Genomic DNA, 22,322 nt, shown 5'->3' on the forward strand with positions numbered 1-22,322 from the left:
TTCTATGGTGGATGCAGTAATGTGCTGCACCAGCACTGATCTGATAGTCATACCAGAGGAATGCTTGTGTCAAAGGAATGGTTACCTAGGGAGAGTAAGATGAGGAGTACTATGAGCCATAACATTTTGACCATGTGACACATTTTAGTGTGTACAATCTAACATGCAAGTGCTTCAGTGTTGAGGAGCCAATAAATTGAAAAAGTCACAGAGACACGTCATGTCACTGCATCAGACAGATGGTTAAAATTATAAGGTGGGAATGCACCCGATGTCTATTTGCTATCCAGGAATCAGGGGAGTTTATAGTGTGGTGGATACAGGAGTACACAGCACTAGTGCAAGCTCCCAGTGCTGTGCTATAAGTTGACAACAGAAAACATGCAATAGCTTGTGTTCATATTGTCTGCAATGAAATGGAAGGCAAAGAATCACAAGAATTCTAAATAACTCTAAAACAAACGGCTACATTTTCAGAAAAAAGCTCTAGAAGGTGGAACCTCCAATATTTAAAGACAATTATTAATAAAAACAACAACAAAAAATAAATGAATAAGCAGACCATGTTGACTCATGTTAGATTACAAGTTATGAATACTGGGCCTCATGTATCAACGTTGCGTACGGCGATATTTGAGCGTATATGGGGTGTACGCCAAAATGGCTGCACTACTTGGCATTTATCCATGTGGTTGTTGGCGTATGGTGCACTGAAAATATACACCAGGTCGAGAGGTGATGTAAATTATATACCAAAATGAACCAGCACTGGAATCCACATAAAAATGAAAATGATCAACATGATAAACAGTGCCATTATACAAAGCAATGCATATGTTACATAAATAACACTTTCCTGATTATACTACATAATAATTAATACAAATCCCGCTTTTGCGGGATTGTTGGTCTCAAGCACGATCAGTGGCCACAGCGCTGGCCGCAAAGAAAGCGCTGCTCGCCTTTTTCTCCAGACTTCGAGCCTGGAGCCAGAGCAGCGCTGAGTTTAACTTTATGTGGTGTGATCGTTTTAGACAATGGAATTGATAATTACAACTGTAGTGTTGTCATTCCCTTCGCCTGTGCTGCAATCAGGTTTTGTCTTCTCCATTCATTTGTTACAATAAAATAAATAAAGAAATACATTTTAAAAATAAAGAAATCTGAAAAATTAGGCATGTCTTATTAATTGAGATAGCAAATATCCACATCAAGAATTATTGTCATGTGAAAAGAGAATACAGTGGTCCCTTGCTATAACGCGGTTCACCTTTCACCCCAATAGAGCACTTCGCTCTCAGACTGCAGGCTTACTTGTAGTTCCTAGGGTTTGTAAGAGTAGAATGGGAGGTAGAGCCTTCAGCTTTCAGGCTCCTCTCCTGTGGAACCAGCTCCCAATTCAGATCAGGGAGACAGACACCCTCTCTACTTTTAAGATTAGGCTTAAAACTTTCCTTTTTGCTAAAGCTTATAGTTAGGGCTGGATCAGGTGACCCTGAACCATCCCTTAGTTATGCTGCTATAGACTTAGACTGCTGGGGGGTTCCCATGATGCACTGTGTGTTTCTTTCTCTTTTTGCTCTGTATGCACCACTCTGCATTTTATCATTAGTGATTGATCTCTGCTCCCCTCCACAGCATGTCTTTTTTCTGGTTCTCTCCCTCAGCCCCAACCAGTCCCAGCAGAAGACTGCCCCTCCCTGAGCCTGGTTCTGCTGGAGGTTTCTTCCTGTTAAAAGGGAGTTTTTCCTTCCCACTGTCACCAAGTGCTTGCTCACAGGGGGTCGTTTTGACCGTTGGGGTTTTTATGTAATTATTGTATGGCCTTGCCTTACAATATAAAGCGCCTTGGGGCAACTGTTTGTTGTGATTTGGCGCTATATAAATAAAATTGATTGATTGATTGATTGACCTTTCGCGGCCTCGCAGTTTCGCAGATTTTTTTTGTCCAATTTTGCATGCTCTTTTTTACAGTGCATTGTAGTCTGCGTGTCTGTTTATAAGAATCTTCTCGCCCAGAAGAAAAAAGAGTGCCAACAACTACCCATAACTGTTCTTCACTCGGAAAAAGAGACCTGCAGCGAGGTTTGACTCAGTGGAAAAAGGCGCGGCGCCAGGACGAAGAGGCGCGATCAGAGGAACTGTGAAATACTGGTCAGTCACTATTAATAATTTCTTATGTGTCCAACCTCGTATGTTGATCGTTAAAATTGAATTTGTTAGTTCTAAAAGCCATCATAATATTTATAGGAAAACGTTCTATTTTTATTTCTCAAACAAATGTTTGGGCCTGAAAACAGTTTGGTCTTATTTTTCTACTAAGGTTTGAACTTTGAGTGTTTACACATGAGAGAAAAGTGAGAAAATGTTCATGCCTGATTGAGAAAAGTGTATAAAGTGGTTTTACAGGTGTTTTACAGCTTTAAAACGTCTATAATAATTATAAAAAAAGTAACGCTGACTACTTCGCGGACTTCGCTTTTTGCGGGCTATTTTTAGAACATAACTCCCACGATAAACGAGGGACCACTGTAACACTTTTTGATTATACTACAAAACAATTAATACGACGGCTGCTTTTGACGCTCTATTGGCACACGTCATGATTGGTGGAGTTCATTTTCTTTGCCGTCTTCCTGGCTTCCATGTCATAAAATGAGGGTGTGTCTGAAGTGGAGTCTGAATATTTATGGGCGTGTTCATTATAATTACGATTGTTTTCACCTGGCGCATTTATCAAGGTCACATCGGGCATACGCTGGAAATGGGCAGGTGCGCACTGCTTGATACATGTCACGGCAACTTTGGTGTACTTCAAATTTACACCGTAAATTTGCGTCACAAGTGCGCAATGTTGATACATGAGGCCCAATGAGAAAGTAAATAAATATTTAAAATGTCTCCTTAACACACTTAAAAAATGCTGCTTCTGACTCTGTGAACTAGATACTTTGCCACATTTCACTTGACTATGATTGCGTGAGGGCAGGACGGTGGCTTAGTGGTTAGCACTGTTGCCTCACAGTGAGAAGGTCATGGGGTCACTTACCGCATAAGGCACTCGCCTTACGCTGTGTGGAGTTTGCATGTTCTCCGCGTGTTTGGGTGGGTTCCCTCCAGGTGCTCCGGTTTCCTCCTACATCCAAAGACATGCAGGTTGGGTGAATTGGAAACTTTAAATTGTCCGTAGGAGTGTGTACGTGTTTGTCTGTTGTTAATATACGTTGCAATAGACAGGTGGGGTCCAGGGTCCGCTGCCCAGAGTGTACCCCGCCTCACGCCCTGTGACTGCTGGGATAGGCTCCAGCTCCTCTGTGACACTTAAGGCCTCATTCACAAAAAAACAAAAACATTAGTTTATCATCCTTGACATCACAAAAAAGTGATGTGGGTGGGCATTTTTTATAATTATTTTTTTCTTTCTTATAAGTAAGTAAAGTTTATTTATATAGCCCCTTCAAGATAGAAATCACAAAGTGCTTCACATAAGAACAAAGAAATTAAAAGCAGCAGAAACATAATACCATAAAACTAGGTAAAAGCCAGCCTATACAAAAGGATCTTTAGCTTCACTTTATAAATGGGTACATACCTATTTTAAACCTGAAATCAACACATACAGCACTTGCATACCAAGTGAGGAACTGAAAATATCAGCTATTTCTAAAATAAATTTTGATTCCATGTTGAATACAGTCAGTGTACTGCACACTTGTAGTGTGATAAACATGCATACTGTGTGTGAGTGAGACGGCCACTGACTGTGGTTGTCAATTACAACAAACAAATGGTTCTGGCCATACTATGCACCTAGCGGATGTGTCGGTTCTTGCATCAGCTGTACTGTCGTCAATGAAATTAGCAAAAAAAAAAATGATGTGGGACAATTTCGGCATGTGGGCAGGGATGATAAACTGTTTGTTTTTGTTTTTTCTTTTATGGGGCCTAATTGAAATAAGCAGGTATAGTGAATGGATGATTGTGTGAGGCACATAAACCATCAAAGTTATTCAGTTTTATCAAGTACAGCATACATCATATATTTATTATTGTTCATTTCTGGACATTTTATTGAGTAGAGTGACTTCTAAGAGGCAGAAAGCACAGGTATGAACACGTAAACACATCCAGGATTGGAGAACGAAAAGACTACAAATGATGTGTGTAACTGCTGCAGGAGAATAATGTTTAACTGGGTCAACCATGGAATATGATATCCTTTCAAATCCCTCTGAGACATAATCTGTGCTCAACTGATGCCTGTGTCAGTGGGGCTAATTGGAACTAATCCCTTGTTTTTCGGTGCGTGCTATTTGGTTTGTTTTTCCATTGATCTCACCTGGCTCAATGGAAGCAATTAGCTGGAAAAATGCCCCCCTCCCACCCTAACACCACCACCAAACAGGTTCTTCTTGCTCACGCACATTTGATATTTTTTATTAAATGTCATCAGCACAATTTTTTTGAAACGTTTTAACTGTAACTTTACAATGCACCATCCTCCATCTGGGATAAATATGATTGTCGGACAAACACATGAAAACAGTTACTGTGAGTTTGACCCTCCTGAAATGAATGCCATCCATTTGGTGGAAAGAAGACAGATGGTGAGGGTTTTATAGTTCTTTTAATGGGGTGAGCATTTTGGGGTCTCCAGAGAAAGTGAAATACATTTGAAAGGCATTGTAGAAAATCTGCTGTCAAGGCAGCTTGTTTTTCTTCTTTCCTAATCCCTGAAAATTGGACATTCTAGAGACAAAGATAGTTTTCAATGGACAATATTTCTTCTCAGAGTATTCCCATTTACCATCTCCAGTGGCTCATTATTAAAGCTTTAATGAGCGCTGAAAAAGAGTTGAAATGTATTTAATCACACATACATACATCACATCAAAGAAGTACAGTCTAGACACCATAACCCAAAGTAGGTGACATGTTCAAAGACATCAGTCATTTTCTATCACAGTATTTGTTTTAAATCTTTTATGAGTCGACTCTGCTTGAATCTTCTTTGTGTTTTTTTGTAATTCCACCTCCTGCTTCTTTGTCCACTGCAATTTTCTTTGCATACTTTCTGTAAATCAGTAGATGCCAATTTATTTTTTTTTTCATCCAATGTTCTCTAGTTGTCTGCTGTTATTTCGGTGTTTAGCCATCTGTCATTGGTCAAACGTTTAGAGGAACCAGGAAACAACAGACAGGGGAAAATTCTAATTGGTCCACAGAGGATAAGGACCTGTTCAAGAGAGGGAATTTTGGAGGACTGTTGATCAGAAAACAGCAGGTGCTGGCATGGACAGAATATTAGCTCTTAAATCAGTGTTTCCCAAGTGGCCATAAGACACCGCATGGGGGCTACTAGCCAATGATGTTTAGAAATTTGTCATTGGTTTCTTCATTATTTTAAAGTGCAGACAGGGTTTTGTTAATATTCCAAACAAAACCGCTTATCAATTATTGCAATTAAATGAAATGCTATTTGTAAACGAATAGAAACATCATTTTCAGTTTTTCCATGTATGAACATCATAACAGGAAAATACAGCAGCTTACATATTTTTAGCTCATTAAGGTGGTGCAGTGCAATAGGGTTGAGAGAAAAAAGAAACAACAAAAAACTAGACCACTGGTCAGTGGTGCAAAGTCCTCTTTTCAGATGGCAGCAAATTTTGCATTTCATTTGGAAATCCAGACTGTACAGTCTGGAGGAAGAGTGAAGAGGCAAAGAATCCAGGTTGGTTGATGTTGGGTATTTTCTCCTCCAAACATTCTTAAAACCTTTGATAAGACAAACAGAGTCAAGAAACACCAGTGAGACAGAAAGTCAAATTTTACGCGCGGAGTGCGGCCAGGCTGTACACCAAGGCTACACTAAAGTCTGGCCTGCGCTTCGCTCTTTTTATTAGTGAATCCCTCATCACATAAACAAAAACTTGTCCTAAGGGTGGGGGGAATGACGCAAGACAAGTTTCTTCCCGTAACATAAACACACACGTCAATAAGCGCAGCTGTAAGGACAAACAGTTTCTTTCTTTTACTCTTATCGTCGGAGGTCAGCACATCTCGTTCGTCTGTTGCAGTTATCAGCTGTTGTGCATCTGCCTGGAGTGTCCTGGTCTTCACACTAAGCATCACGTCATAACAGTCAAAACAACCTTCAGTTCTTTTACTCCCAGTTCAGCCTGACCCCAGCATGCTAAAACAAGGTTGAATAACACATACATTCTCTGGGTTAGGTGCAAACAGCACAACACCATTTTCATAAGAAGACGAAGGTACAAATGTTTAACAGTGATAACATATATATATATATATATAAAATCCTTAACATTTCCCACCTGTTTATCACCTGTTAAACATACAGTAGGCATCACCCAGCTTAGTTAGTTAGTTTATTAACTTAGTTTATTCTGTCCACGTTTTTATTAATTGAACACCACCAACAGATGGAAGATTCGAATCCAGCTGCTATTTGATCAACCAGTTTATACTCGTCAGGCACTCCTCTGGGGACTCCTATTGCGTCAATATATGTTGGATTTCCTACTCCTTTCCACTCTCTTTTTACTCTATGTCTGGCTATGCCTTTCTGCCAATCCTCAGGAATAAGAGAGGCTGCATATGTCGTAACGTCTTCAGGGGTCATGGGTAACAATAATGATATTAATGCACAATAACCTGACACATTTCGTGGCAGTCTGTCAAAGATTCTGTTATCACCACACCACCATACATCACTTCGGCCGACTGGTATAAATGAACCGTTTTTCTGTATTATTCGACTACACCACTTGTCTTATTACTTTTTCAGCTAAAGCTTCATAGGCTAAGAGTGTGTTAACTCATCACGTCAACAGTTCAAGCTTTTCAATATCATCATAATTCTCAGTACAGTCATTATAGTTTTCTCCACTAAGGTCTGACTGTTTCAATGCTTGATATTTTGGCATAGTTTGTTGGAAGGCCAGATTACACTGTACAAATGTATTTGACACCATTTTGCCAACCATTGTTTTGATATAAGGGATCACACAACACATGCAAAGTCCAATCAGAATTAAGACTATAATAACTGGTGTCACCATTTTCAATAGTAACTGCCAACATGGTCCTGAAGTCAACCAGGACCAGGGATTCCACCGGTTCACGGCTAGGGTGTCTTTATGCATTGCATCACGAAGTTTATTCAGCTCTTCCAATGCGTCCTGCATATTCACTGAATGAATGGAGTCTGGGATGAAAGTACAGCATGTTGTGTTCAGCAGAACACAAACTCCTCCCTGTGAACCAGTAAGCAAGTCTAAAACCATGCGATTTTGCATCACCATGGTACGTAAAGCATCTATTTCAGTGTTTTGAGCTGCTACTATTCTTTAGTTACATTCATGAACAGACCCAATCAATAATTCAGAGTTTCAATCATTAATGAATTTTTTTCCCACTCCTATCCAGGGGAACAATGAATGTGCTATTTTATCTCCTACAGACCACAATTTTTGGTCCTTTGGTACATCCGAGCCCCACATGTGATCATGTGGTAACACATCTGGGTATATCAATCTCCTCCGTCTGGTGCTGCCATTCTTCTCTGTGGAGGTCCTACCACATATGTATGGTCAGTCACCTGGGTAGGTGCACACACACCACCCCAATTTGGTGGGAGACTCATGTACAGCCTGGAACCACAAAGCCAATAGATGTCATCATACACCGGAGTACCATTTACAGGTGGTAGCAAAAACTTACTAACATAAGCACATGATTCATCCGTTCCTCATGGACAGGAGCCTGTATAATTACATCCCCGTCCAATGTGATGAAGATAAGTACCATCCACATATTATGTTTTGGCTAGGCTTAAATTATTTGATAAAACATACGTTTGGGTACACAGACGTTTCTTAATTTTACCTACAGTTTTATTCCCTGTCCCGTAAAAGCAATTTGGGAATGGCCGTTGTGATGACAATTTAACGTGATGATATTTTTGCGTTTCCCTTCAGTCTAGTCAATGGAGCAGCACTTGGGCACGCTTGTACGTCCTCTGTTGAAATCCCTATCATATAAGTGGTTGCACTGAGGCAAGTGGTGTTAGAACTGCCCCCGAAATAGTTTGATTATGCATCCATATGATAAGACATTCTGTCACCCTAGCAGGGTACGGTTTAGCCGTCAGAGCTGGGTGTGTTGAGGATATAGGTATTTGCGAACAAACATAACAATTAGTAACGTAATTCCCGGTCAGGGAACCACATAGCCAATAAATGAACATATCTATACCACATATTAGTATGGTATATATGAGGGTGTCCATCTGTCTCGTTCACATTATGAATAAACCTCTTCTGACGTTGCTTGCGTTGTTCTCTGGCTCGGTCCACAGTGAGCTGCAATTCTTGGGTCAACCACCAGGCCAGGAATCCGAGGAGCACGAAACACACTAAGATCACAACGCAACCGGCTGCCCTACCAACAGTCCGGCAGCGGCGGCGCTGAGCACGCCGCTCCGGGGTCTGCTGTAGTTCAGTCAAGATTGCTAGGATACAGTGTTGTTAACCACCTCACCTAATAGTGCAAGGATCTCCCTGCTTCACTGGCATTGAGACAATCTATTGCTAATTAAATAGACTCCCTTTGTAGCCAGACTTCCCCTTACACTGTGGAGGCTGCCAACACACGCTGTATCTTACAGTGATGTATCCACGTTGATCTCTCCGCTATCTTTACTGCAGTTGGTGTTGTTAACAGCACTTGGTATAGACCTTCCCAACGAGGACTGGACTCTGATGAACACCCAGTCTCCTGGCTAGACTACTGGAAGGCCGTCCTGTGGAAGATCAAAATTATTCGGCAGTAAATGTGTTTGAGTTATCTCTTTCTGTGTTAATGTCTTTTTCATAAAATTTGCTAATGTTTGTTCCTCATCTGCTGTTTTAGTATCCATGTCAAAATTGGTAGACGATATGGTCGTCCATAAAGTATCTCAAATGGTGTTAACCCTGATGGTGTTGGTGTTATTCTCATATACAATTTTACTAGGTCCAACATTCAATCCAGGTTCGTTTTGTCTCTTCTATACATTTCCTTAATCTTATTTTTATTGTGCCCTTTGTCCTTTCCACTAATCCGGCACTGTGTGGTTGATAAGCACAATGATTTTTGAGATTGACCTGTAGCGCTTCTCCTACGTATTGCACTATTGTATTAACAAAATGCGCTCCATTATCTGAATAAACTGTTTCTGGTATTCCAAATCGTGGGATGATGTCTTTGCATAATGCTTTAGCCACTGTAAGTGAATCTGCATGTTTTGTAGGGAACAATTCTACCCATTTTGAGAAGGCATCAATTATGACTAAACAAAATTCCTTCCCTTCATGTTTACTCAGCTGTATATAATCCATATGAATCACTTGAAAGGGATATTGTGGTGTTGGAAATTTGCCTCTTTGGGGTCTCAAATTGCCTTGTGAATTGTGTTTTGCACATGTCATGCATGCTCTACAATGCTGTTTTGCATATGCATCGAACCCATAAAGACAAAAAATAGATTGCAATTGTGATATCATACCCCCTGATGAGACATGCGTCACGCCATGGCTCATAATAGCTGCCCATTTAAACATATTTTTTGGCAATATGGGTTTCTTTGTGGTCATATCCGGCTAAAAGCGTACTGGCTGTCTGTATAAATTGTTACAGCCGTACCTTTAAACAGATAGCAAGCTGCAGTTAAAGCAACTAATTCAGCTGCTTGTGCTGAAAATGAGGATGGCAATGAAGCAGAATCCAATACTTCTGAATTGTGACAACAGCATATCCAGATTGTGTTTGTCCATAAGCGTTTTTAGTGGAAGAACCATCCACATACACAATTGTACTGTTTGGGATGGGTGTGTCCTGGAGGTCTGGGCGTGCTTTCGTACAGACTGTAGCTACATCAAGACAATTGTGCGGCTCACCATCCTCAGGTAAAGGTATCAATGTGGAGGGATTCAATGTTGTACAGCGCTCTACCGTAAGGTGTGGTTGTGATAATAGCAAGGACATGCACGAAAGATGTCTTGCTGGGGACAAAAGGCTCATGTTTGTCTGCAACAGAAGTGCAGAAACTGCATGTGGAACTTTCAGTGTCAACTGATGGAATAGAACAACATTACTGCTACTTTGAACAGCCATAGAGGCTGCAACAACAGCCTGTACGCATGGTGGTAAAGCACTTGCTACTGCATCCAATTTAGATGAGTAGTAGGCAACTGGCCTCAATTTTGAGCCATACACTTGAACCAAAACACTAGTCATGAACTTATTCTTACAATCAACTGTTTGAATGAATGGTTTACTATAATCTGGTAGTGCCAAAACTGTGGATGACACTAATGTTTGTTTTACTTTTACAAAAGCTTCCTCAGCATCTTTGTTCCATTCCAACACAGTTGACATTGAAATATCATCCTTGTACATCAAATCAGAAAGTGGACTAGTCAATTCTGCATAACAGGGAATCCATGCCCTGCAGTAATTAGTCAGTCCAAGAAATGACATCATCTGCTTTTTGGTTTGTGGTTTTGGAGCATGTAAAATTGCTTCCTTCCTGTCAGACAGGATCGTGCGCCCTGTGGCTGATAATTCGTGTCCTAAATATTTTACTTTATCCCTACACAACTGAACTTTGTTTTTACTCACTTTGTGGCCGTTGTCAAATAAGAAACATAATAATGCTACTGTGTCAGTTATGCAGTTTTCTCGTGTGTCAGAGGCAATCAGAATGTCATCAACATACACTAATAGTTGGCTATCTGCCGGTGGAACGAAATTGGCTAAACATGCTGACATGACTTGAGAATAAATAGTTGGACTCTCTGCGTAACCCTGCGGTAATCTGGTAAATGTATATCGTTGTCCTTTAAAGGTAAAAGCAAACCAGAATTGACTATCTGGGTGTACTGGCACAGAGAAAAATGCATTACTTATGTCAATTACTGAGAAACTATTAGAATTTGGTCTCAGCGAATTTAACAAGGTGTGTGGATCTGGAACACATGGTGCTCTTTTAATCACAGCAGCATTTACTGCCTGCAGATCTTGAATCATTTTCCACCCCACTGAGGGCGGAGCCTTTTTTTACAGGAAATATGGGTGTGTTACATGGTGAATCTGGACATGGCACTATTACTCCTGCTGTTAATAAATTCTCTATTACTGGCCTGATTCCTTCAATTGCATCAGGTTTCAATGGATACTGTCTTACACATGGTCTGTATTCCGTTTTTGGTCTTATAACTACAGGTTGTGCATTTTTTATCAGTCCTACGTCTGAAGGACCTGTTGTCCACAATCCTGATGGTACCGAAGAGAGAAGATCATCTTCTTCAGGACTCAACTGAAACACTCAGGATTGTGAAGTGGACACATCAATGTGTGTTCCAGCTGTCAGCACCAATGAGACATTAACTGGCACTTTGTACAATTTAGTTGATGGACTGAACTCCGTTCGCGGTCCAACTCTGCTCCAATCAGAGGCTGACAAAGCTGTTATGACTGTCAGTCCCAATTCTTGCCATTCTGTCAAATATGGCTTACAAAGTGACATATGTAATGGCATACCTGTGAATCTCAATTTTGAAACATCTTCAGTGGCACCTGTTACTGTTATGACAGCTGTTGAGTTGCCATCATGAATCAAATCGGTCATTGTCAGCTTCACAGGTGAAATATTTTTCAATTTGTTTTCATACACTGGTGTTCCTGGCAATATGCCACTATGGACTCTAAATACACTCTCAAATCTGCATCTAACCTCTGTCCATGGTTCTCCTTCTTTCTGAGTTGTCCTGGTAATTTCAGTATAATTTATCTTTGGTCCTAACACACCTTTTGCACGTGTAATCATAGCTTCCACTCTTGTTTTCAAGACTGGATCATCATGTGGCAATGGTACGCCATCCTGGTCTGCAGGATTCCAGTCTCCGCGTATCTGACTCCATTTTAGGGCCACATGCTTTCATCCACACCTGTTGGACTTCAGGTCCACTAAGGTGGTAAGAACTTCTAATGTTTTCTATATCCTGCATAAATCCCTCAATGTTGACATGTGGCGATGGTATCATGTCGACTGCTGCTTTGATATCATCAGCATTCCATGTTCGATATACGAGCATGGTTGATCGCTGTCCTGCTGTTCCTGCACGAGGATTTGGTACTTCTATCATAGGATAGGCACCTCCCTGGTCACTGTGTTCCACCATGGGAGGGGCTGTGGGCACTTTCGCTTGACTGTGTGTTTGTGGTTTTTCTGGTTTTTCTGGTTTTTCACTTTTTACCTTAGGTTTTACTGCTAAATCATACTGTGGTGGCGGTACATCGTCATCCTCTGGTAGAGGAGATAAAGGTGTTGTTGTCACCGACGATCCAGCCGGCGGTGGTTGCTGAGGTTGTTCTGGTTCTCTGTGCTGAATTATCACATCTTCTTCTGCCTTACCTACAGCTTTCTTTTTCCTTGCTTTCTCTAATTGTCGCTTCTCTGCTCCCTTCTGTCTGTTCTCTGCTTCCTCCTCCCAAAATGCCACTAAATCTGCCCCTACTTTCTGCATCTTTTCTCATCACCTTTATGTTTCTGTTCTAACTCCTTCTTTAGCTTCTGTATGCTGATCAGGTTCAGTCGTCCGTCAAAGTCATGTTTATTTATCCAGGTCTCCAATTTCTTTGTTGCTTTTGGATTTTTTGCTTCCATAAATTTCCAGTCGTCAGTTGATAAATTTTCCTTCTTTTTAGACGTCTTACCCCCCATTTTTATTATCCCTTGTTATAATTTGGACTTCAGACGGGGGCACACCTAGGGTGTTCTAAATCTGAAGTTTTCACACTTTCTTTGGACGTGACAATTAATTTGCCGTCGTGTGGTTGATTCCTTTCACCTCCCCGTAGGAAGCGGAATCACTTGCCTGCTGCTTCCACACGCACGGTTGTCACTAACGTTGTCCAAAGTATTACACTTTCACACAGTTATTTACACTTACACAAAACACTATTTACACATAGAAACACTTTTAATAATCGTACGCGTATTCTTATGCCAGGGGAGCTCGCCCTCCCGTGAAATTTAACTAATGTCCTGCATTAGGGGACTCCGCCGTCCCTGCCAAATTTAACTGCTTTTTTACAGTGCACCCGGGATTTCCTTTACGTATTAAAACAGAGGAGTCCGTATCCTCCTTCCGGAATTTAACTACGTGCGCCCCTCGCAACCGTAGAGGAGTCCGCCCTCCTTACAGAGTTTAACTGCTTTACATTAACAGACGATTCTGTATCATCGCTTACGGAGTTTAACTGTTTTATGTGATCACTTTTATCCCCTACCGGTACGCGTATATAAACAGAGGAGTCCGCACCCTCCTTACAGAGTTTAACTGCTTTGCATTAGCAGACGATTCTGTATCATCGCTTGCGGAATTTAACTGTTTATGTGATCTGATCACCACTCACTCAGTACTGTTTACAAAGAAATTTTTTACTCACTGACTCGACTTCCTGTCTGTCTTCTTCGGGAAAATCTCGTCAACCAGACGATGCCAACGGTGGTCGACAATTGCAGACACGATCAATCGATCGGACCTTGGCCAAGGATTTACGTCTGGACTTGGCGACCTCCGCTGGACACCTCCGGTGTTGTTGAGATCCCGGACTGAGCCCCCAGTCAATGTTGGGTATTTTCTCCTCCAAACATTCTTAAAACCTTTGATAAGACAAACAGAGTCAAGAAACACCAGTGAGACAGAAAGTCAAATTTTACGCGCGGAGTGCGGCCAGGCTGTACACCAAGGCTACACTAAAGTCTGGCCTGCGCTTCGCTCTTTTTATTAGTGAATCCCTCATCACATAAACAAAAACTTGTCCTAAGGGTGGGGGGAATGACGCAAGACAAGTTTCTTCCCGTAACATAAACACACACGTCAATAAGCGCAGCTGTAAGGACAAACAGTTTCTTTCTTTTACTCTTATCGTCGGAGGTCAGCACATCTCGTTCGTCTGTTGCAGTTATCAGCTGTTGTGCATCTGCCTGGAGTGTCCTGGTCTTCACACTAAGCATCACGTCATAACAGTCAAAACAACCTTCAGTTCTTTTACTCCCAGTTCAGCCTGACCCCAGCATGCTAAAACAAGGTTGAATAACACATACATTCTCGGGGTTAGGTGCAAACAGCACAACACCGTTTTCATAAGAAGACGAAGGTACAAATGTTTAACAGTGATAACATATATATATATATATATATAAAATCCTTAACAGTTGAAGTCAAGTGTGACGTTAGATTAGATTAGATAGCACACAAAGTATCAAAAGTGAAAAAAAGAAAAACAGTTTGCAAATATAAATACAAATATAAATACCAGACATACTGATCAGTACTGGTTTACTGGCTACGACTGTTCCTCTCCTTCCCGTCCTCTGTCTTCCTGTTACTCCTCCTCCCCCTGAGTGAGGAGTTGTACAGTCTGATGGCTTGAGGGACAAAGGAGTTTTTCAGTCTGTTGGTCCTGCACTTGGGAAGGAGCAGTCTGTGGCTGAAGAGGCTCCTCTGGTTGCTGATGACGGTGTGCAGAGGGTGACTGACATTGTCCATAATGTCCAGCAGTTTGTCAAGTGTTCTTTATTCTGCCACCATCACCAGAGAGTCCAGCTTCCTGCCAACCGCAAAGCCAGCCCACCTGATCAGTTTGTCCAACCTGGATATGTCCTTCTTGGATGTGCTGCCCCCTCAGCACACCATGGTGTAAAAGAGGATGCCGGCTACCACAGACTGGTAGAACATCCACACGAGTTTCCTGCAGATGATACACGACCGCAACCTCCTCAGAAAGTACAGCAATCCACAGCCTCCACCTCAGCTCTCTGGATCAGAACTGGTTGCGGACTTGGTCTGGACTTCCCACAGTCAGTGATGATATGGGATGCCACGTCATCTGCTGGTGTTGGTCCACCGTGTTTTAGCAAGTCTGAACTCATTGCAGTCACCTACCAGGATATTTTGGATCACTAAATATTTCCATCTGATGAAAAGCTTTATGGAGATGCTGACTTCCTTTTCCAGCGGAACTTGGCAAATGTCCACAGTGTCAAAACCACGATTAAATGGTTTGCTGACCATGGAATTAATGTACATTATTGGTTAGCCAATTTTTCTGACCTGAGCCCCACTGAGAATCTATGGAGTACTGTCAAGAGGAGGATGAGAGACACAAGACCCAACACTATACAAGGTCTGTTAGAAAACTATCTGACCTTTTTATTTTTTGCAAAAACTATATGGATTTGAATCATGTGTGCTTGCATCAGCCAAGCTTGAACCTTCGTGCGTATGCGTGAGTTTTTTCACGCCTGTCGGTTGCGTCATTCGCCTGTGAGCACACTTTGAGTGAGCAGTGGTCCACCCCCCTCGTCGGATTTTCATTGCGAGGAAAATGTCTGAACGATTTGGAGCTTTGCTGCATCAAATTTTTCCAGAAACTGTGAGAGACAGCCAGGTGGAAACCATTCGGAAGATTCAGACGGCTTTCAGGGACGATTCTATGGGGATCACACAGATTAAGGAGTGTTACAACCGGTTTAAAGACAGCGCACAATGGCGGACGGCGCGCCACGCTCCAAGCGACGATCGACAGGCTGAAATGACCAGATCATTTCCAAACTGAATGCTGTGTTGATCCGGGATGTCGTCTGACTACTACAGAAATGGCAGAAGAGGTGGACATAGCACTTTTTCGGCACATTCCACTGTTACAGGAGTTTTTGTCATGAAAAGACGTGCGGAGGAATTCGCGCGTGGGGACGGAGCCGCTAATGGTGCGGGACAAAAAGCAACACAATGATGAAGCCTCACAGGACATGTTGTGGCATGTCCAGCTCATCCACAATTGCTCGGATAATCACACGATTGAAAAGCCACCGAAAGCCATCTGAATCTTCCGAATGGTGCAAGAGCTGGGCATGTTACAACATGTCATGTGAGACCAACACGGATTTGTCCCGCGCTATTAGCGGCTCCATGGTGAATTCCTCTGCTCCTCTTTCCATGACAAAAACTCCTTTAACAGTGGAATGTGCCGAAAAAGTGGTATGTCCACCTCTTCTGCCATTTCTGTAGTAGTCAGACTGTTAAGGATTTTATATATATATATATATATATATATGTTATCACTGTTAAACATTTGTACCTTTGTCTTCTTTCTTATGAAAACGTTATTGTGCTGTTATGCACCTGTCTTAAAAGTAACCCTGAGAATGTATTTGTTATTCAACTCTGTTTTAGCATGCTGGGGTCAATCTGAACTGGGAATGAAGAGCTGGATGTACTTATTATTATTATACAACTTGTTTTTGTAGCCGCTAACGACTGGGAGTAAAAGAACTGAAGGTTGATTTGACTGTTGTGATGTGATGCTTAGTGTGAAGACCAGGACACTCCAGGCAGATGCACAACAGCTGATAACTGCAACAGACGAACGGGATGTGCTGACCTTCGACGATAAGAGTAAAAGAAAGAAACTGTTTTTCCTTACAGCTGCACTTATTGACGTATGTGTTTATGTTACGGGAAGAAACTTGTCTTGCGTCATCCTTCCCCCACCCTTAGGACAAGTTTTATGATGTAATGAGGGCTTCTCTAATAAAAAGAGCGGGAGCACAGGCCAGACTTTAGTGTAGCCTTGGTGTACAGCCTGGCCGCACTCCGCACGTGATTAATTTGACTTTCTGTCTCACTGGTGTTTCTTGACTCTGTTTGTCTTATCAAAGGTTTTAAGAATGTTTGGAGGAGAAAATACCCAACACAGACGATGTCCCGGATCAACACAGTGTTCAGTTTGGAAATGATCTGGTCGTTTCAGCCTGTCGATCGCCGCTCGGAGCGCGGCGCGCCCTCCGCCATTGTGCGCTGTCTCTAAACCGGCTGTAACACTCCTTAATCTGTGTGATCCCCATAGAATCGTCCCTGAAAGCCGTCTGAATCTTCCGAATGGTTTCCACCTGGCTGTCTCTCACAGTTTCTGGAAAAATTTGATGCAGCAAAGCTCCAAATCGTTCAGCAATGAAAATCCGACAAGGAGGGTGGACCACTGCTCACTCAAAGCATGCTCACAGGCGAATGACGCAACCGACAGGCGTGAAAAAATTCATGCATGCGCACGAAGGTTCAAGCTTGGCTGATGCAAGCGCACATGATTCACATCCACATAGTTTTTACAAAAAATAAAAAGGTCGGATAGTTTTCTAACAGACCTCATATACAAGCAGAAGACCACTATCCAAGTAACCTGGGCTTCCAGAACACCTCAGCAGTCTCACTGCCGATCGCCTCCATACCACACTGCACTGATGCAGTAATCCATGCAAAAGGAACCTCATCCAATTACTGGATGAATAAATTAACACACCTTTGATAATTTCTGAACTATAAACCCTTTTTTTTTTTTAACTGACGTGATGAAATATTCTAATATTTTGAGATTTGACATTTTCTGTTTTTTTGGAGCTGCAGGCAATAATTACTCACTCGCTCATCTTCAACCACTTCACCGGGAAAAGGATGCAGGGGCATCAGCTCCAGCAGGGGACCCCAAACTTCCCTTTACCCAGCCCACATTAACCACCTCTGTCTGAGGGATATGAGGCGTTCCCAGGCCAGAGTGGAGATATAATCTCTACACCTTGTCCTAGGTCTTCCCCGGGGTCTCCTCCCAGATTGGCATGCCTGAACACCTCCCTAGGAAGGTACACAGGCAGTAATTACCAAACATTAAATAAAAAAGTTCAAAATTTATGTGTAATAGGTGTTAAATATATAAAATATTCACTTTCTGAAATAACTGACAAAAGTACTGAACTTTTTTTTATTTAAATTTTTTGAGATGTTCCTGTTATATACCACGACTGGATGTCTTCGGTCCTAGGTCTCTTTTCACAGGATAGTTGCAAAAAGATATTGAATCATCTTGCTCCTAATCCAGTCCTGCCATAATAAAATGTATCATTCCTGAATCGTAACAAATTTATTTCAATCCATTATATAACGGCTATGTGGATCCTTGTTATTTGATTGGTGCTTTGTATGTCATAGGGCATGGAATATTTGTTCCATTTGTGTTGCATTGCATTTAGAGTGCAATTTGGTTCTATTTAGTGTGCAAATTTGGTTCCATACGTTTGGTACCATTGCACTCTGCGCACACACACGCACACACACACACTCGCATGGACATATACACATGCGTGCACACACACAAACACAATGCACGTGTGCGCACACACACACACAAAACAAATCCACTGTGCTGTAATGCGTCTGGAGCCATGAAGAGATGTTAGGAGGAAGTTAAAATGAAAAGCTGGACTAATTTCTGATGTAATTTTTTTTTTTTTTTTTTTGCTGCAGTAAGGAAGTAGTCTTTTTTTTGGAAGTAGTGTACTCCTATTTAGATAGATAGATAGATAGATAGATAGATTTTATTATCATTGTCATTACAACAATGAGATGTCTGCACTCTCATTCCACATACAACAGCAACTAATCTACAATTATTACTTGTTTACCGTAATAATGGCACACATCAGAATTAGGACAACACATATACATTTGACATTGTTTATGTGCATGTTATGTGTCGGACGCAGCTCGGAGAACCGACCAGCGTTTGAAGGACCCAGTATGAAATAAGCAGAGCACGGTACAAAGGCTAACTGAATTTAATACATAACAGTGAAAATGTAATAACAGAAAGGTGCGGCCTGGCGTGGTGCGCTCCCAGCAGCGCTAACGGTCCGGAGCCAGAAGCTGTTTCGGACCCAAGGACCCCGCCGACACCCCCCAGGTGGCCGCAACAACCGAGTCTGTGAAAGAAGGAACCATTATGTGAGTCCACACTCTACACACAGAACACTTAAAAGTGTACAAACAGCAAACACTTCCTGGCTTGATTACTGATCAGCTTCCCAACCTGCAGGCATGGAACATCCCGTTCACAAAACTCCACCGCAGTGGAAGCTGATACATGACTAACATACAGCTCAATACAATAAGGTGTGAGGGACATCACATTTACTGACTGTATAACTGTTAGTCACAAAATCCAACGTACCTCAGGAAGTGTGCTGACGAGCGTGAGACCTCACCCCCTCCTCTTTCACAGACCGTGCATCAAACCTGGACATTCTCAGCGTCCGCTGCTGATGAGATGGCTCCCAAGACGACGATCTCACCCGTCTGGTCACAAGGTCGAGTCTCTGGCAAACACACACTGTGCACTCCAGTCTCAAATGCCAACATGCTCCAATCCATCCAGATGCACCTCAGCTGTGAGTCCTGACGAGTCGCAGGTGATCAGGGTGAGGTCCTGACAGCCTCAGCAACACAGCCACTCAGTCCCAAATGCACGCCACCTGGGAGGAAAACAAAAAGACAAACAAACCGGCAGCCAGGCCCCCCCAGCCATATAACAGTGCACGAAACTTGAAACAGTCCATTTCCCAATTGAGGCAATGTGAGTGTGTTTGTAGCCGCTGCAACTGTCAAGTCGCGCCGCCAGGCCAGCTTGAGAGGACGAGGCCTGCCGCAGGAAGATGCGACCACCCTCGTCGGAGTCCCAAACTTGCATTTAAAGATTGTGTTGGACTTTAGCAGCAGTGAAACACCAAAATGTCAGTCCCTTTTCTGTTGTTTATAAATTTATAAAATATCAAATGACAATGATGTTATATAACACAAATAATGAATGTTTTTACATTCTTTTAATGGAACGAATATTTAATTCAGTAAAAGCTAGAACATCACCTTGTTGAATGGTATGTTCCAGCTTTCACCTCATGAAATATTCGTACCATTGAACTGATAAACATTCATTATTTGTTTAATATTTAATAAGGTAGAGATGCTCACCCCTAATATCCAGGGTAGGGTTCACATTAACTACTTGGTTAATTCATGTTTATGGGTATCCTAACAATGTTACAATTAAATCCAAATGGAAGGGAAAAGACTGTATGTGCTTTTTGGTAGAATGTCACAGTGGCATAGAAAACTCCATGTCAGTGCGTCATGCATAGCTCCAATGACTGACCATGTGATACAACACTTCATCACCACCAACATGTGCACCTCACCTACAGCATCACGTCTGTCCTGCCAGCGGAGTCCTATACAGAAGCTTTAAAGTCAGACGTTCTTTTAAATAAAGCATGCAAATACAATAGGAGCATTGCCAGTGCCCCTGAATACAGGGTAATACTGAGTTCCATGCAATATGTAAAATTGTCAGTTTTGTTTTTGTAAGGCATAATAACAGTACCATGTGCCAACTGCTGTGACAATATTTCAGAAACAAATAATGCAGCTGCCAGTTAACAGATGATGAACACACACAAAAGTGAACTGCCCTTTGAGGAACAAACACATTTTTTAAACATTGTTGTGTATTTTTCTGACGCATGATTTGGCATGCGTATAAACAGGTGGTCAATTGAAGCTTTGCCAACAGCAACAATATGTTCTGCTTAAAAAAAAAAACTAACAAAACATGTCACCTCCCCTGCCCCCCCCCCCAAAAAAAGTCACAGTTTGTGATTACAAAGCTAAAAAAAACAAAAAAACAAATCAGTCTTCTTATTGAGACAACCACACATCATAACAAGCTTTTTGCTACATCCTTTGCGAAAGTAATATGATGCAAAACAAAGAGCCACAAATCACTCTTGTAACTTGTCCATTTCACTGATGCACACTCGATTGAACTCAAAGGGGGAAAAAAAATAAATTCAAAACACATTGTTGTGCTGATAATTGAACATGGCACAGCTCTAAATTGCATCTCAGGCTGATGGATTGCCCAGTGGCTGTGTGAGAGAAAATAGTGGATTTTTTTTTTTTTTTTTTGGTTGTTTGTTTGAAAGACAAATGACTCAAGCATTCAATCTATATAAAGTTATTATTATTGCAAGTGCCATATTGTAAGAGCAGCTCACAGGGAGGAAGGTAAATCAAGTGTTTGATTGCAACATTTGCTGTGAGCTGTGATAATTGCCAAAGAATGGCAAATGGAGGATTTGATCACAGAATGGCTCTCCAGATGTCCTCCGCCTACTGATAAGCTTGGTCTTTTAACAGACACCTGGTGATGAAGTGGACGGATGAGCACACCCCTGACCAGGTTATTCTCTGCAGGGTTTGTTTATCATGGCCAGATTGTACTACGAGGCCAATGCTGAGTCAGAGAACCCCTGAGCAAGAAAAGACAACAATTAAAAAGTCAAAACATTGTTTATTTTCAGGGGATGCAGTTAACACAGAGAAACACATGAGGAGATTAGCCTGTTCACAAAAGCAGTCCATGTGGGAACAGTCTGGTGGCTTTGTCAATAACCCAGGTGAAAGGTCAGTGGACAGGAAGGCAAACCACAGGGCAACAGTGTCCAAAAGGGCAGCAGTAAACGCAGAGTCCAGAGAAACAGATGAAACAGGAAGCAGCAGGCAAGGTTACAAAACCACAGGGAAACAGCCAAGGGCGTAGGTTTGGTCTCAGCTTTGGTAGGGACAATACCACCCCCCCGCCCCCCTGCCCACCACCACCACCCCCTAACCCACTCATACCATTAGACGCACAAGTACAGCATAATACATAACATATGACAACATAATGCTGAATAACACTTTATTTACATTATTAAGTGTGTAGGCAAACAAACAAATAGCTTAAATAACAAAATTGCACCCAAAATCACAAATCTATTCTATAGGCCTACACCTGAGAGAACAAGACAACAAAAAAAATACTTGTGGAGCTAACAAAAAAAAAAAAAGTTTTTGCAACCAAGATGTATAATCTATTCTCTTCATCAATAATGCAGTTGTAGGTATCTGGCAACATAATTTGGCAAAAAAAAAAAAAAAAAGGGCTTTACAATGATATATGGTGTATTACGGTAAACGTAAGCCTGTGATGTCATAACGCAGAGGAAAAACACGGAAGTTTCACACTAGTGCGCCGCTGATTCTCATGACCGTAAGTTCTCATGTAAGCCCTCACTCTGAAAAATTTCAACACTGACAGCAAGCCAAGAACCCGTGCTCTCCAACAGTATGCTATATGTTGCATATATTACGGTAAAGTGCGTTCGGTGACTTTTGAAACGAGGGAAAAGTATGAAAAAGAGCGCAAAAGTGACAGAGAAGTACAGAGACAGACAGCAAACATAAATGTAGTAATTTTTGAGGAAAAGGCAGGATGTTAGTGTCATTTGTGAAGGTGTGTAGTTTATTTTAAGTGTGGCGCAC

This window comes from Thalassophryne amazonica, chromosome 5 (genome assembly GCF_902500255.1).
Source record: "Thalassophryne amazonica chromosome 5, fThaAma1.1, whole genome shotgun sequence".
NCBI classification, from domain to species: domain Eukaryota; kingdom Metazoa; phylum Chordata; class Actinopteri; order Batrachoidiformes; family Batrachoididae; genus Thalassophryne; species Thalassophryne amazonica.